Here is an 18,484-nt window from a genome sequence, read left to right on the forward strand (position 1 = left end):
GGAATCTCTACCATTACAAATGTTTGAGTCTTCCCAGGGAGGCCAAAGACATGTGAATGAAGAGGTTTGAAATGAATGCAGCTTGGATACCATGTGACTGTAATCACGAGAGATGTCAACCATGAGCCACCTAGCTGAGCTAAGTCAATCCCCAGAACCAAGTGAGACAATAATTGCAATAACAATAATAATAAATAATTGTTGTTACTGTACATCATTGAGTTGGTGTGATTTGTCACACAGTAACAGACAACTGGAATGAGTGCCTCATAGATGTCAGGTGCTGGGATGGGTATTAGAGACACCCTTCCCCTGTGGAGATTAAACTTGCTGACCCAGTGCTCTATGATAATGTAGGCAGCAATGCCCTGGTCTCCATGATTGTGCTGTCCAAATAGCAAATATTCATTTAAACGACACATGCTAATATAAAAAAAAAATCAGATAAGTTCTAAAAGTAAATGAATAGCCAACAGAAGTGATTTAAAGGAAGGAATTTCTTAGGACCTGAATCAGGAAAAAAAACAAACAAACAAACACAGAAACTGGGCTAACTGCCAAAGATTGGTGTGAGTAAAATGTGCTGGAGAGGGAGGATCTCTTTAGTCTAAGTGGGATGGGGTTATATGAGTCCCTTTGGGGGAGAGTTCCCATGCAGGAAAAAAATGTGAAGAAAAAGAGTAGAAAAATCAACAAGAGGCAGACAATTGAGGGTCTTCAAGGGCATCGTAAGGTTTTTAAAAAGCTAGACTTCGTTTTCTAGGCAAGAGGAGGGTCCTAAAGGTTTACAAGCCACAGATTTGCCATTATGAAAAGTACAGTGGGAGAAACACTGATCAATGTACTGGAATCGCGCCAGAGGAAGAGAGGCCCATCAGAAGACCCTTAAAAATAACTGTCATAGTTAGGTCTTTCACTCAACTTCCCTCTTCCACTATGGCATGCCCCTCACCTCAGTTCTTCCAAAATATCCTTTTTTGCCGCTCTCATCTGTTGCAGCCCTTTCTAGTCTGTGGTGCCATGACATTCTCTTAATGACCCACGTTGTCTTGTGCTGGGGATTCAGTTATTGGGAGGATTTCCTGGCTGTTCTCAATTCAAGGAATAAGTCGACTCCTTCCATCACCAGGCCCACTGACAGTTGCTTTCTGCTGATCCAAGAAATTCTTCATGCTTGCTGTTTATTTTGACTATTTGATCCTCAGGGCTCTACAGAGTAGCACTAGTTCACCGATGCCTGACAGGTTCTATACTGAAGTGAACGATACAAGTGCAGACATGTTCAAGTGTTCCCTGAAGTAGAAGCATTCCTGGTTTCTGGAAGAGATGATATGTAATAACAATTATTTGGTGCTTTCATCTTCAAAGCCCTGCACAAACATTATCTAATTAACCCTCACTACATACCTAGAAGGCGGGGAAGCATCATTAAACCTGGGTTGCAGGAGAAGAGATTGGAAACTACAAGTTGAATGACAAGCCCTCCACGGGAAAGGCTCCATGTTGGTGCCAAAACTAGGAAAGAAGAACTCCTGACCCTCACTCCTAAGCCAAGGTCAAGGGAGAAAATCAACAGTGAGATCTTAAAGTACATTGCAAAGGTCATGTCTAATATCTCCTCTTAAATTTTATCAGAGAAGAGGAAAATAAATTGTATTCATACAGGGAGGCAGGATTCTAGGGTGCTAGTGTTAGATCAGTCCTGTCAAGTCCTGTGACCTCTCCATATTTTGAATTCTTTATCTGTCAAAGGAGCTCTATCAGTTTGCAATTCCCAACACATAGCAAGACTAAAATAATTCATGAAAAGGGTGCTCAGAAAATGAACTCTACTAAGGTCCTGGGATATCAAAATGTTAGCAACTGGGAAAATTTGTAAGAGAGATGTGTCCTCATATTCCTATTTTACATACTTTCTACCTCTTTCTGCCACATCTACACAGAAGCAATGTCCCTCATTAATTCCCCAAGCTGCAGCCTCAAGATCTCTCTCCTGTAGCAAACTTACCTTAGAAATAGACCCCAAAATCACTAACATAATGATTTAGAATCAAATGAAGTTTTGATAAAATCAGAGGGGGTCTTTGCCTTTTAATAGGGGCTGAAAGTACTCTTCATTCAAATTGAAGTCCTGACCATGGTCTTCCAACAACAGGGAATTCTCAGGGGAGGTATCTGAATGGTGGGGCCCTGACATCGTACCACCCATGCTTGTAACATCCTCAGTGGCAGCCAACATTTTTGACTACTTACAAGGACCCAAGCTCTGTTTTGAAAGGAAGTCTGATACGTGGCTGACAGGATGACCTCTAGACTTTCTACTTCTAATAAATTATTTTATCTCTGTGCCTTCGCTTCTTCTCTCTAAAATGGGAATAAGCATACCCCCTCTCAGGGTTACTGTGATGATTAAATGAATTAAAGCCCATTAAGTGCATAGCACAGTGCCAGTTACACAATAAGCACCAAAATGCAGTGTCTATTATTATAAACACTGACTTGCACTAACCAGCATGTGTTAGGTGATCACCAGTTAATGAACACTAGACCCATTTTATAGATAAAGAGGATGAGGCACAGGGCTGAACACACTGGTTCTAGTCAAACAGGTACTCGGCAGTGGAGTTGAGACTCTCACAGAACAGCCTGAGTGCAAAGCCAAGCCCTGGCCATCAAGGGGCATTACACAGGCCTCTCAGCTTCCAGGGCCTTTCAGGCAGCAATCCTGGCTGCCAGTTGCCAGGCTAGTTTCAAGTCACAACTGGCCCACATCAAATGCGCAAAGTTCTCTCTCTTCTCCCTATCTTGGTATCTTTATCTTTAAAACAGACATAATAGCTACCATACAAGTTGGCCATAAAGATCAAAAAACCTGTGTAAGGGGATTTTGAAAATTCTAAAATGCTCTCTCTTCAAATGTAAGGGACTATTATTATCTACTGCAAGCTGAGCTAAAATGTGGCAGCTATGAGTAAGAGGTCAAAGAACCCAAGTTCCACAGGTTTTGGAAGGTCACTTGTGATTCGGTGGTTCCTCTGTTCATGGGTATGATTCGCAGCCCAAGAAACCAGGTCAGAGCTGAGTTCATAGGGTCTGAAGTCAGGTACCAGGTAGGGCATCCCACCCCAGGGAAGACCCTATGTTTCAATCCTTCTGGGACCCCCACCATGCAGCCCTCCCAGCAGGTCATGAGGAGGCAAACCTTCATCTACCCCATAAGTCAGAAAGACTTTCACCTACCAGTCACTGTAGTTACCATTCAGTTCCTCAAAATTCCTCCAAGTCTGTGTACCTGACAAGGGGCCCTCTAAACTGTGGAATCTGGAGTTCTCTGAGGAAGGCAAGATGAAAGGGGGATCTTTGCAACATATGTAGGATTCCAGGGGTTTGGCTCTACCACAGGCACTTTGTTAGCCCTCCTGTTTTTTCCTGTTTTATGGCCAAGCAATCCGGAAGTTTCTAAAGCACTGTGGGCCATTTCTGGTGAGTGCTCTCCTGAGAAGCCTGAAGAGAATGCATACCAGGCCTTTAGAGACATTCACTACAACTTGTTAGGGACCAGTTGTTCTCCATGTGTTGCTTTTAAATTCCCAGGGGCAAAGGACTCAAATGGTATTGTTAGAAGATACAAGAAAGCATTTTTAAATTACTGATTATTTTTTTAATGGCCGTCAATCAGCTTTCACAGTATAATCAAAATGATCCCTTTTAAAAATCAACATTTTCCTGTCTTGTGATTTGGTTGACAAAACCCACCATCCCTTATCCCAGGAAAAGAATAAACAAAGGACAAGAGGTAGTTCTGAAATGATAATATCCAGTATGATCCCTTTCCATCCTCCACCTGCAGTCATGGCCCAGATGCCAAGCTGATGAAGGTGATGAGGTCCAGGGATAATTATGCTGGCAGCTTCAGAGCTGCCTCTGGGATCTGTCACACTATCAGGCTGCTCATTGGCTGCCACACTGCCAGGCTTCTCTGAATGCTATTTCCTGTCCTCACAGCTTGATTTCGCTACAATTTGCACATACTTTACGACTTATGAATAATGCCCCCATTCAAATATGTCATGGGATACAGTATATTTTGGGAACCACTTAATGGCAAAGGTGAGTGATTTGCCCAAGCTTGTATATATTTTCAGATTCCTACTTCCCACTGGTTTTCCAAATGCCACCCCTGGTTCCCAGTCTTTGCCTTATTGTCACAAGTGTTATCGTTTAGCATGTATCAACTATGCTCTGTTGAGCCAGGCGCTCTAGCAAATGAATAGAAACATAATGTTCCTGCCAAGTTGATTTATCATTTAAGCAGAGTGAGCAAGAGAAGAAACAAACAGTAGGAGAAGATGCACGACTCACACTGAGGTTAGACCATGGCAAAACTGGGCCAGATGTCTTCGCTGTGCAGCATCCTGATGCCTCCCACAGACAGCTGCTTCTTGGAGGGAGACTATTCTGGGGTGAGCTTTAAGGATTTTTTTTCCCTGAAATAAGGCTATCACTCTATTTGTAACATCCCCCTGAAACAGAATCCTGGTCCTGCTTCAGGCAGCCTTGCTTGTCATCCACAATTCTAACTCACAGCCTCTGTTTCCCTTCAATCTGTTACCCCCATTCTATTATTTAATCAGGGACCAGGGCAGGTTTGAGAGCACTCTACACCCCGGAGGGAAATCTTGATCACGTCATTTTTGTTAGAGCAGGCTTTTTGTATGTCTGCGTCCCTACATTCAAAAGTGAGCCAATGCTGCTTTCTATCATTTTTCTCCTTTACTGGCAATTGGGTGACATTAGTACTTTCAGCTATGCTGCTTTTTAAACTAAGTATTGTTTACAATTATTAAATAAATCTAAAATCAAGGGATTAGGAGACAGTCAGAAGAGTATATGTCAGGTAAGATCTCATAAGACAAAAGTTTTAGATAAGCAGAGTTTCAAGATCAGTGTAGGACAGGGGGATACAAAATCAAGTCAAGGATTGGGAGGAGCTGGCAGGTGCCCATGACCCACACCACAGGGATGAAGGTTGCCTGAAGCCTTTCCCTGCAAGGGTCGTGCCCACACCAAAGTCACAACATGAGCTCAGGAAAGGATTCGTGTACACACTGAGGTTAGCCCATGGCAAAAGCTTGTGGGAATTCTGTCCTAAGTCCTAGGTTTGTCCCACCCGCAGACCATTGACTCAGGATTCTCAAGTTGTTCCATCCTAGAACTCAGTGATATTCTCTACCCTCATGGTCAAACATCTTAGTACAACAGGGGGAGTGAGGATTCAGGAGGAGAGAGGCACAATGGGCCTAGGGTCAGCAGCTTCTCTTTGGTATCTCACCTTTGGTTCTGGGGCCTGGCAGCATTTTTTTTTTTTTTTTTTTTTTTTTTTTGCTTTGACAACCCCTCTTCTGTGCACTCAGCTGAGCTGAGACTGGAAATGCTCTGCATAGAGTCCCTGCAAGGAGAGGCAGTTGCTTCTAATCTCATTGCCAGACAGATTAGCTTGATTCTCTTTGAGGCTCTGATGGTCTCTGCCTAGAACTGGTACCTCCAGTTAATCTCAGAGTACCTCCAGTTAATCTCAGAGAGGTAGCAAATGTGTGCATCCTCTGTGCTCAGCTTTAGTTTGTAATAGGTACAACAACCTATGAAAAAGAGTCTTGTTTTTAGGCTACTGTTTAACAGATATTTTTTAACTCCTAAGATTTAGAAAGTCTAGAAATTTCCCAAAATATACTCAGCTAGCAAGAAGTGAGGATCAGTTTAGTATCCAGTCTGCCTGGCTCCCAGATCCAAACTCAACTAACTACCTTTTAGAACCACAGTGATTGTAGAACACAAACTTCCTCTGCTAAAATGGGAAGTCAGTCTTTTTTTTTTTTTTTTTTTTTTACATGAAAAAAAAAATCATTATAATTATTTGGTTCTCATTAAATATATTTTTATTTACTGACATCATGTGGCCATGCTCTTCAATCAAAGCTGTTTCACCTTCTCATTAGACACATCCTCATTAGACTCCAAGGATTCTCAAAGGTAAGGACCATTTTTCTGTTTTAAATTATTTTCTTCTTTGCTTAGCTTCACTAAGGTAATTTTCAACCTCCAACTGAATTAAAAAGTGTTCCTAATCTGCCTAACCTGGCAGGGTATGGCTTGCAGTTTGTGGGCTGGAATTTTGTTTAATAATTTTTTTTTATAACATTTCCAAAAATCCAGCTGAAGCTTCAACACAAATGTGTCCCTTCTGAAACCAAAGAGTAACTAACGATGCTTCTACACTTATGCTCAGGGAGAGACTTCATCCCTTAGTCAAAGGGGGACCAAGGAGGCCCCTGAACCTAGAATCAGTACCAGAGCCCTGCACTCTCCCTGCTCTGATCAATAAAGGATATGTGTGCTGTGGACAAGACTCCATCGTTAACTTGTTCCCATGTTTCCTCTCACCAAATCTTCATGATATTCAGTATTATCATCATTGTTTTAAAAAACACAATTATGCTCATACCCATGCCTGGCCATTAACAATATGGCAGTCTTTATCTTAGAATATGCAACGTAAATGTGTTAGGTCAAGTATTTTAGCGAAGGCATAAAAATGCCCTCTAAAAATTAAAAATGTGAGGTGTGTTTTTGTGTGCATGTGTGTGTGTCTGTGTTGCTGAGGGTCTTATGCATGCTAGGCAAGTGCTCTAACATGAAGCTACATCCTCAGCCCCAAATGTGGATTTTGAAGACAGACTTTAATACACTATATATCATAAAAAAAACAGAGCAGAAAGCCACTATAATGTTAGGGTATAGTATAATGTTTTTAACACACCATCAACAAATTAAAAGAAATTTAACACTCCCATGAGGAATTGGTAAAAAGCTTCATTCCCTTAATTCACCAACTCATTTCACACTGATTATTTGAGTCTTGACATTTCTTACTTACTTAGAAAAAGAAATTATTGTAAGATACTGTTTTAATTGAGGGAGAATCATATTACTTCCAAAGAACAAGTTTTTTTAAAAAAGAGAAGCAAAGTAAAGGTACATGTGAAACGAAAAGATCATTGGCCCAATTTCAAGTAGTCTTTGTGCATCTTTATTGTCAAGGACCCAGAAGTATCTGTCAAATTGATCAAAAGGAAATTCCCTTAATGAGTGAACCCAAGCAAACTTCAACATGAGAACACTGAGTAGAGTCCAACTTAACCTCAGTTTCCAGGTACCATCTCCAAAAAAAAAAAATCAGAGAATTTACACATCATCTGAATATATAAGAGCAGGAAAATCATCAGGGCAAGGCAAATAAATCAACTATAACTTTCACAAAAAACAGAAAAATACTATAACTGCAGGTTCATATTCTCTTAGGTGGACAACTAGTTAAAATCAGCCACTGTAGATATAATCAATTTTTCTCAGCGGAGTATAAATTCTTCCAATATAATTCATATTTATTTAAAAGCATAAAGACTTAAAAAGACAAATTTTAAAGTAAATTGTTCTCAATATCAAAAGTCTTACGAGTATGATGTTGAGTTTTTAAAAATGTGTACCACTTGATTCCTATCTCTGTCTTACTAGATAGCTAGAATGTATCCCAACAAAATCCTTGAATTAGAGGGTGACATTGGTTTCCAAAAGTATAGTAACAACATTTTGCTCTTTTTTACTTATGGTGTAGTGGAAGTGAAAAGGAAACAACCCTGACCTGAATATTCTTGCCATTTGTTGCACATGATGAAGCTTCCTACAGAAAGACAGGAGGAATAGGCAATGAAAATGTGTTTCTAGGATCTTCTAGAAATAGTTCCTCTATTTCATTAGCATACTCTGATTAATGAATCAATTTGGAGTTTGAGCCTAAGTTTTTGGTAAGATTTGACACCCAAGTTCAGATAATCATAAATTTTCATTTTAAGAACAAGCATGAGGAAGATAATTTTTGACCACTTATATGTGCTTTTCCTCTCTGGCCTATATTTTTTAAAAAATATGTAAAGCATTTTGGTTGTGGTATAAGTACTCATTAACTTCATCATCAGAAAGCACTCATTAAATCCTAACTGAGCCAGGTGCTTGGATTAGAAATGGCACCCTGAAATTTCAAATTGTGGAAAGCTTCTTACTGTACTTATAATGGAAAGATGCCTGTGTCTACGAATGGTTTAGCTTCACATATTTGAAAGTACGTTCAATCCCAAGGGATTTGTTTTGTATGAGTCTCTAGATAGCAAGTTGTAAGATGAGAGTGGTGAAGGGGGATGGTATATGCACTTGCTTGCAAACAGGGTACTAGTGTCTATCACTAAAATATAGATATGCACATATCTATATTTCCCTGAAATAAGTCCCTATAATGAAGGCATGTCCCCCTAGAGAGTAGCATATTTAATTAGAATGGATTTATGTGCGGCTTGGCTCACCAGGATAGCCTCAAGAGATGAACGTCTTGTTATGGGAAAGCCCAAGAGGTGTAGCCGCCAATCTTCCTCCAGCAGACTCGGCACAAAATGAATTGTAAAGCACAGCATGTTCTTTCTGCAATAAAAATAAAGAGCCAGTCACTGGTTTCTGCCCATGTTTCAAGAATGAGTTCTTAGAACCCAAGAGTCACACCTTTTGCCATAGCAGGTAAACATGCTTCTACAAAGTTGAAACCCTGAGAACCAACCCATTAGCCTTTCAGATACTATGATTTAGCAAGGAGGCAGGACTCCCTTCTACCCAAAATTCATATGGTACTATCATACCATAACGGATTTCTAAATACAAACCTCTCAAATCTTTTAATTGCAAATATTTCATTCATCCCTCTATAGCCAAAAAATTAGTCTTGATAATTCCTTAACTAGGCCCATTATTTTCATTAATCCTTTCTAAAGAAAACAATTTTCTTTGAAATAAAATATTTACATGGTAGCTTTTTGTATAAAGAGAAAAAATAATGATTTTAAAGTTATGGTATTTAACATACTTTGAATTTAAAACTAAAATGATGCATATTAAAATTTTTGTTATTAAAATCTTCAATAACTAAAAGTCCAGAAATCTTATGTTGGTATAGCTCCTTTAAGTTGACCAAAAATAGTATAAATCTTTACAACAATACTTTTGAGTGAGGCAAAGAAGATATTACTATCATTCATATCCAGCCAACAAATTTGACTATCCTCTGCTAATTTAAAAACTCTGAAATGATTAGACAGCACAGATCCAAATAATAAGAATTTTAACAAAATTGCAGACTCTGCCAAACTGAAATGTAACTGAAAGTGCCATACATGCATCATTTTTATTGGCTGCCCAGAAATTTCTAGTATAAACCTAATCTAATCATTACTAGTATTCACCTTAAGGTGATTCCATAGTTATGTAAGAAGTCTAGGTCTAGACCTGAGGTCTAGGGCCACCCCTCTTGTCCAACATGTGTAACTCATGTGTAAGTCAGCTTACACTCATGTGTAAGTCAGCTTTCTATCACTGCAATAAAATATCTGAGATAATTAACTTAATAAGGAAACAGGTTTATTTTGGCTCATGGTTTTAGAGTTTTCAGCCCATGGTCACTGATGCTTTGGGCCTGTGGCAGCACAGTACAACAGAAGCATGTAGTAGAGGAGGCCTGTTCACTTCATGGCAGCTGGAAAGCCAAGAAAGAGAGAAAGAGGAAGGGGCCAGGGTCCCGCTATCCCCTGCAGGGGCACAGCCCCTGCGACCTAACTTCCTCCCATTAGGCCCCACCTCCTAAAGGTTTCATCACCTCCCAATAGTGTCAAAGGCAAGAGATTAAACCTTCAAAACATTAGACCTTTGGGAATGTTGATGATCCCAACTACAACAACCCAGAATAACCCTTTGTTAACAAATCACTTTACCCAAAGCCTTCATATCAAAGAAAGTTTGCCAAAATTATTTCAGTGTCCTATCATGCATACATACTAAGCTATCTTGGTGACCATTAGCCATTCTAAGTGCTTTACCAGGAAGCTTTCTAAATAAACTGCAGATTATTTAGCAGAACTGAATCAAGAAGAAACTTTCCAAGATTTAGCAAAAAAGGCACAGGCAAAGAACACAGGCTGAAATAATGACTAGGCAGCTCAAGAAGAAGGAAAAAAAAAAAAAAAAGAGTAGAAAATGCCATCCCTGGGTTCATTATGCCTCTTGAACTGCTGGGAGTGAAGTTAATTTTTAAATGCTTTGAGGTGATTAAGAAGCAGGGCATCACTCTAAATGTAAATAAGTCCCGTTTTCATTTCCTTGAAGCTGACTCAGATTGGGGCAGTCACCAGCTACTTAGCCTGCTGATAAATTTGAGATCTGTAGTTTAGTTCATAATTAACCCTGTCTTCTTAGGAAGCCCAAGTTTAGTAAACTCATTTGTAAATACAAGCACACCCAGAGACCTTGTTCTCAACAGGTTCACTGGGGAAAAGTCGGTTTGTCACAGAAAGCCATGTTAAGATCTGAAAGCCTTGTTGTATTGATGATGGATTGCTGACCAAATATTTGGCTGAAGGTGGTGTCATTTCCTTCAACCAACAAATCTGAGGAGTAATTTGAGAGAACATCTTAGCAATTGAATTTTTGGTCCCTTTTCTGATAACAAGATTTCTGTTCCTTCAACTTACAGCTTCTGGAAAGAGCCCAATGAATTATTTATTTCCCACTCGCTCACTCTCCCTGCGTAGGCTGTATTCATTCCTCTATCTTATCGTAATAAGCCAGGTCACCCCTGAACTGAACTTAAATCACGACTGCTTGGCATTGCCTGCTTTATGGGTCTGGATGGCCTACTTTATATTGTTTGTACTTCACTGAAGTCGGTGTGCTGGTGTAAGATTGTATAACTGCTTTACCCCGGGAACCCTCATAAAAATGAGAGGGTTGGCTCATAAAACTATCCCACTGTGCAAAACTGTAAATAGCTTCCTCAGAGGCAGGACGAATCCAAGGCTGCAAAAAGTGCATACCTTTGGTGCCAGAGAACAGAACCACCCCCTCCAGAGTTTGTACCTCCACAATCTGGTGGATCCTGCTTGTCCTGGGAATTGAAATGCCAATTGTTCTGTCCATGTTTTGCAACTCAACACCATTTCCTCACCCCTGTTTCCCTTCTGTTTCCGCTCTGCCACTGTTTGCAGACATGGGAAACAGGCCAGAGGGCTCAGATGAGGACAAGGCCCCTGCTGAGCACAGTCATGTTGACAGGCCAAGTGACAATCTCTCATCATCCTCACTGTGTTTACATGAGGGATTAAATAAATAAACAGTCTCTGGACAGCTGCTGTTTTTGCTATCTGTTTTCAAGCTTCAGGATGGTGTTCTAGAACAAATAACTCTACCCTCATAGGTTGGGCAGAAGTGAATTTGGGGATTATTGAGCTGTCTACATTGTTTGCAATACTTCCATTACCAGCACACTGGGACACATTTTTTATCTTCTTCAGACAGTCACTAAATACAACCAGCACCTCGATTTGAAAAGAGTTTTCTTCCCAGACTGTTTTCTTGGGAAGCAAGGAAGGAATAGCAATGCAACATGGGAGAAGGCTGCCCTGCAAAGACCCACCTGGGAAAGCCGGCTCTTTCACTCACAGGCAGCATGAATTTGAGCCCCATGCAAAGTACATTTCACCTTTCCTAATGCAAGCAGACCCGAGGGAAGAGCTGCTAGAAAGACAGGGTAGCCCAGAGCAGTGGTTCTCAAAGTGGGGCGAATTATCATCATCCAAGAAGGTGTTCGAAATGCAAATTCTTAGGCTTATGCATAAGAGAAGTTGGACCTAAAAATGGATGTTTTAAAATGCTCTCCAGGAAATTTTGATGTGGCTAATGTTTGCAAACCACTACTACAAAGAGTAAGCACAGAGCAGGGCTGGAGTCTATCATCAAATCACTTCGATTTAGTGAATACATTTCGCATATTAAACCCTAGTATAAGGCCTACTGATAGAAATATTCCATAACTGTTAGTTAAAATTTCTTTCATTCTTTTGAAATGGAAACTCTAGAATTGGAACAAAGTATATGCACCCCATGGATAAGGGGAGATACATTCCAAGAAGCCCAGTATTGACCTAAACCTTACATACACTGTTTTCCTACATGCCTATGATAAAGTTCTATTGTATAAATTAGGTATAGTAAAAAGTCAACAATGATAAATGATAACAAAATAGAACAATTATAATAATATACTGTGATCAAAATTAAGTGAATGCATGTGCTCTCTCTTACACTCTCTGGCTCTCTCTCTCTTTCATCTCCATCATAATACATATTTTTAGACTGTGGTTGATGCAGGTAACTGAAACCACAGAAAGCCAATATAGATATGGAGTGATGACTGTGTGTGCTCAAAAAATGAAATACACAAATGAATACACACACATACACACGTCAGGATTATATGTGATTAGTTTTTGTTTTGCAAAGAAAAGTGCTGATGACAATGCACGTTCTCTGCTTTTCAGAGAACAAATTAGAAAAATGATTGTACTCATCTCTGACACCCTGAGAGCATCAAATGCATTTAATAAATGGAATAGGTAAAAAGAGGTGGAGGGAAGAAGAAGAAAGAAGAAGGGATGGAAAGGGTGAGAATTGAAATTGGTTGCTTTTCTGAATCAATATTTAAATGGAGACAGTGGCTCTCAGCATTTATTTCTCCAAGTAATCTATCCTAGAGCTGTGAAATCCAAGAGCCCTTCAAAGAGCTTTAGTCCCTTTTTGGCTTCTTCTCTTCAGTTAAAGCAACTTTTATTCTGATGAAAAACTACTTTCACATGGATGCAAGTTTGGTTCAACATACGTAAATCAATAAACGTAATACATCACATCAACAGACTTAAAGTCAAGAATTATATGATTATTTTGATAGCTGTAGAAAAAGCATTTGACAAAATACACACCTCTTCATGTTCAAAACACTAGAAAAACTAGGGATACTAGGAACCTACTTCAACATTGTAAAAGCTATCTATGCTAAACCCAAGGTCAACATCAATCTAAATAGAGAAAAATTGAAAGCCTTCCCTCCATAAACTGGAACAAGACAAGGATGCCCTCTTTCACTGCTTTTATTCAACATCTATGGAAAAATTCAACACATCAATAGTCTTAAAGATAAGAATACAAAATACAACACCCCTTCATGTTCAAATCACTAGAAAAACTAGGGATAGTAGGAATACATCTCAACATTGTAAAAGCTTCTATGCTAAGTCCAAGGCCAATATCATTTTAAATGGAGAAAAATTGAAAGCATTCCCTCTAAAAATTGGAACAAGACAGGGATGCCCTTTCTCACCACTTCTATTTAACATAGTCCTTGAAACTCTAGCCAGAGCAATCAGACAGATGAAAAAAATTAAAGGGATACAAATAGGAAAACAAGAACTCAAACTATCACTATTTGCCTACAATATGATTCTTACTTAGAAGATTCAAAAAAAAAAAAACTCTACCAAAAAACTTCTATAACTAATAAATTAATTCAGCAAACTAGCAGGATATATAAAATCAATATCCATAAATCAAATGCATTTCAATACATAAGTGATGAATCCACTGCAAAAGCAATTGGGAAAACTACCCCATTTACAATAGCTTCAAAAAAAAATACTTGGGAATCAATCTAACAAAAGAGATGAAAAATTTCTACAATAAAAAATACAGAACACTAAAGAAAGAAATTGAAGAAGACCTTAGAAGATGGAAAAATCTCACATGCTCTTGGGTAAACAGATTTAATATTGTCAAAATGGCCACAATACCAAAACTATTATACAGATTTAATGCAATTCCTATTAAAATCCTAATGTCATTCTTCATAGAAATAAAAAAAAGCAATCATGAAATTCATTTTGAAAAATAAGAGACAAAGAATAGCCAAAGCAACCCTTAGTAAGATTAGTAAAGCAGGAGGCATCACAATACCAGACCTTAAAATATATTATAGAGCAATAGTAACAAAAATGGCATGGTATTGGCACCAAAATAGACATGTAGACCAATGTCACAGAATAGAAGACACAGAGACAAACCTTCACAAATACACTTATGCTGGATAAAGGTACCAAGAAAATACACTGGAGAAAAGATAGCCTCTTCAACAAATGGTGGTAGAAAAACTGGAAATCCATATGTAGCAAAATGAAATCAAACCTCCATTTCTCACCCTGCATAAAAATCAATGCAAAGTGAATCAAAGACTTAGACACTAGAACAGAGAACCTGTGCCTAATAGAAGAAAAAGTAGGCCCAAATCTTCATCATGTCAGTTTAGGACCTGGCTTCCTTAACAAGACTCCTAAAGCACAAGAAGTAAAATCAAGAATCAATAAATGGGATGGATTCAAACTGAAAAGTTTCTTCTCAGCAAAGGAAACAATCAATAACATGAAGAGAGAGCCTACAGAATGGGAAAAAAATCTTTATCACACACACCTCAGATAGAGCACTAACCTCTAGGATATATAAAGAATTCAAAAAACAACACCAAAAAAAACCCAATTAATAAATGGGCTAATGAATTGAACAAACACTCACAGAAGAAGAAATATAATCAATTAACAAACATATGAAAAAATGTTCATCATCTCTAACAATTAGAGAAAGGCAAATCAAAACTACTCTAAGATTTCATCTCACTCCAGTCAGAATGGCAATTATCAGGAATACAAGCAATAATAAGTGTTAAGAATGTGGGGAAAAAAGGTATATGCATACATTTCTGGGGTTGGACTGCAAACTAGTGTAATCACTTTGGAAAGCAGTATGGATATTTCTCAGAAAACCTGGAATAGAACCACCATTTGACCCAGCTATCCCACTTCTCAGTTTATACCCAAAGGACTTAAAATCAGCATACTACAGTGATACAACCACATCAATGTTTATAGCAGACCAACTCACAATAGCTAAACTATGGAACCAACCTAGATGTCCTTCAACAGATGAGTGGGTAAAGAAAATGTGATACATATACACAATGGAATATTACTTGGCCTTAAAGGAAAATGAAATCATGGCATTTGCAGGTAAATGGATGGAATTAGAGAATATCATACTAAGTGAAATAAGCCAATCCCAAGAAACCAAAAGTTTTCTCTGATAAGTGGATGCTGATCCATAGTGGGACAGGTGGGGAGGGAAGGAACTTTGGATTGTGCAGAGGGAAGTGAAGGACAGTAGAATGAGACACATTATTACCCTATATATATGTATGATTATACCACTGGTGTGACTCTACAGCATGTACAGGCAGAGGAATGAGAAGTTGTGCTCCATTTATGTACAATGTGTCAAAATGCATTCTACTGTCATCTATAACTAATTAGAACAAATTAATAAAAAATTAGAAGGGAGACAAGTAGAATAGAAGAAAGGGATCAGGGTGGGAGGGGAGGGAAAGGGAAGGCACTGGGGAATAAAATTGTTCAAATTATACTGTTTTATTGTGTGCACATATGAATATATTATAACACATCCCCCCAAAAAAGCCCACTTTCAGTTCCCCTGTAATTCTGATGCTTGCTGGGAAGAAGTGCTTGAATACAGTACTTGAGGAAGCTTTTGAGATTGCCAGATGATGGGCTAAAGAGGGGGGGTCAGGGGCTATAGAAGGGGAGCTCAGATGAAATCTGCTCATGAGACTATAGGGAACATATCATCATGGGATCACAGGAGATACCTCATCTTGGGACCCTAAGGAGGGACTGATCATAACTTCAGAAAGCAGTCATCATGCCCACCCAAGGTTGAAGTTAAATCAAGTGAGAAGAAAACTGCTAGCTAGAAATATCTGTAAAAAAATAAATAAATACGTTAATAAATAATGCTAAATCTGAAAATTCTACTTCCTTCATTTGCTGTGAGAAAAATCCTTACTGTCTTGATAAATTGAGATGGGATGAAGCCATAACCAACTACCAAACCAAAACCAAGACTAAGGGAAACTACCTGTCTGGCATCCAAGCTGATGGTGTATTTTCTCTGCTAAACAACCCAATTCTTGAGAGACAGCTGCAGAATATTAGAAGGAAGATATCAAATCCGAAGATTGTTTGGCATTTCTTCACTTTTCTCCCAAAATCAGACTTATCAAGGAACAACAGAACAGAGCTATTGTTTAATATTAATTGTGAGGTAAGAACACTTCTTGGAAGTCAGAGGCACACCTGCTGAAAGAAGGCCCATTCATTGGTCCAAGGCTGGAAGCAACAGAGCTCTCTGCCTTCAATAGTATATTTGTAGCACCACTGTGTGGCTGTCACACCTGTAACCACTATCCCATTTGCCCAAACCCCACCCTAAGTATGGTTTTTTCAAAGAAGTTCCATAACAGCTGTGATCTATTCTGATCCAACTTTCTTCATTAAAGCATTGCATTAGTCAGTTTTCCATCATTCTGACAAAATGCCTGAGAAAATCAACTTAGAGAAGGAAAGATTTAATTTGGGCACATGGTTTCGGTCCATGGTTGACTGCCTCCATCACTTTGGGTCTGTGGTGAGGCAGAGCATCATGGCAGAAGGGCATGGAGCTAAGAGAGAAAGGGGCCAGGGACAAGATACAACCTTCAAAGGCATGCCCCAGTAACTTACTTCCTCCATCTGGGCCCATTCAGCTCTGAAATTATCAATTGATTTATCCAATGATGAGAGCAGAGTCATCACAATCCAATCCCTTTCCAAAAGCCCCACCTCTGAACATTTCTGCATTAGAGACTAAGTCTTCATTCAACACATGAGCCTTTGGGGACATGTTAGATCTAAAGCATAACAGGATGTGACTGTAAGTCAGGATATTAACTACCTTCAAGTTAGATTAATCTTAAGCCCATATAATAAATACAGGATGTTAGTTATCATCCGTAGGAAGATATCTTACTGATTTCCTATCTCTGGCCACCACCATTTTCTAGTGTCTGAAACAATTTAACTAAACATCTCTTTGGTACAAGAGGTTTCCACTCTTCTCCCCTAACTGTCATTTGTCTTTATCTGACCCCAAGGAGTAATTTATATCACTTCAGCCTTTTCCTGCTCACAATCCAAGATAATTTTTACACTAGGAAGGAAACTCTAACCAAGAACTTTTTGCTGATAGTATTCAATAAATGGTTGGTTGGCTGATCAACCCCCAGATATAATTCTACTGAATAAAAACTCTTCTTCCTTTCTGTTGTTGTTGTTATTTGGGTACAGGGGATTGAACCCACGGATTGAACCATTGCTCTTCTTTCTTAAATCATTTTCATTCTTACCACCAACTTACCAGTTTCTGGTCTTTATTCTTCTCTATGTTGAACCATCAGGTCTGTTCTGAATAGAAAACCACCCACTGTTTGTCCACAAAAGCTATCAGACAGAGGAAGTGCAATGAGAATAGGAGGAGGAGTGGCCAATTTCTCTTCTAAAAGTTATCATGTAATAACAGGAAAGAGAACAGGTTAAAACCAAAAAGAATAAATAAATGAGTAAATACAAACAAAAATAATAAAAGCCTACGTTCAACTTGGAAATTCAGCCATCTTTGACAAAAACTTTTACCAGAGCTCTTCGCATAATATATTTGTTTCCCTTTGCTCTCCTCCTCTTTTTACAACTGACCAAAAGACACAGAAAGCAGATATCCTTTACTACCCTAATGTAGGAATGGTGAAAATGATGAACTCATTTCCCAAATATCTCAAATTAGAATTTATTCAGAACCATATTCTCATATCTGATAAGAATTAATCAGCAATTCTACTTAAGCAATGAATCTAATTTGCAAGGAGGCAGAATCAAACTTAAGGAATCCCTCTCCCTTCTTCTCACGACCTTTTGAGGAATTATTTAATATCTCTTGCTAAATGAAATATTACAGGTCCACCAGAAGAACCCCCATCTCTGAGAAAATAGCATCAAACAGCAAGCAGCCTATGGCTCTGTAGATAGTGATCAAATGTTGACTCCACTGATCAGTGAGTGGCTTCACTTCTCTGAGCCTCAATTGAGGCTCACTGGAAAATGGGATGAGGCCATTGAAGAACACATTGTTCACTTCGGAGAATTCCAGCCTCCTAGTGAGGATTTGTATGTGATTTGCTACCACTGCAGTTTCACAAAGAACTTGTACTTAAGCTGTCCCAACTGATCTTGACAACATCAACCTGAGGATGGCGAGGCAAATATTATTGATACCTTCATTTTAAAAATTAAAATAAAAATTGTATTATACTGATGAACTGACCTGCATTCAACCACTTAAATTCAGTGCCAGCTAAATTTAACTACGAATACTTTCTATCTTTGTATTAGTAGAAAGTTCTTTTATAATTAATAAAAGTTGTCTTATTTGATTATAACAGCAATTACCTGAAATATTAAAATAACATTAATAATGGCTTTGGGGCAGACACTATATTTTTACAATTTGACAAATAGGAAAACAAGTTAGGGAGCCAAGACTTGAAGGAAGACACGATGGGTCAGCGGGAGGG

The 18,484-nt window shown here is 38.7% G+C and overlaps 1 long non-coding RNA gene across 1 annotated transcript in view; it reads right to left on the minus strand.

Moving 5' to 3' along the window:
* Positions 1-628: 628 nt before the first annotated feature.
* LOC143379602 (uncharacterized) overlaps positions 629-18,484 on the minus strand; it is a 225,693-nt gene continuing 207,837 nt past the window's right edge. Inside the window, exons 2-3 of the long non-coding RNA XR_013088488.1 lie at positions 8,415-8,529; positions 629-1,317 (exon numbers count right to left, since the gene is read on the minus strand). This is a non-coding gene — a long non-coding RNA (uncharacterized LOC143379602). The remainder of the gene's footprint in view (positions 1,318-8,414; positions 8,530-18,484) is intronic.

Source organism: Callospermophilus lateralis, chromosome 13, assembly GCF_048772815.1.
Source record: "Callospermophilus lateralis isolate mCalLat2 chromosome 13, mCalLat2.hap1, whole genome shotgun sequence".
Classification (NCBI taxonomy): domain Eukaryota; kingdom Metazoa; phylum Chordata; class Mammalia; order Rodentia; family Sciuridae; genus Callospermophilus; species Callospermophilus lateralis.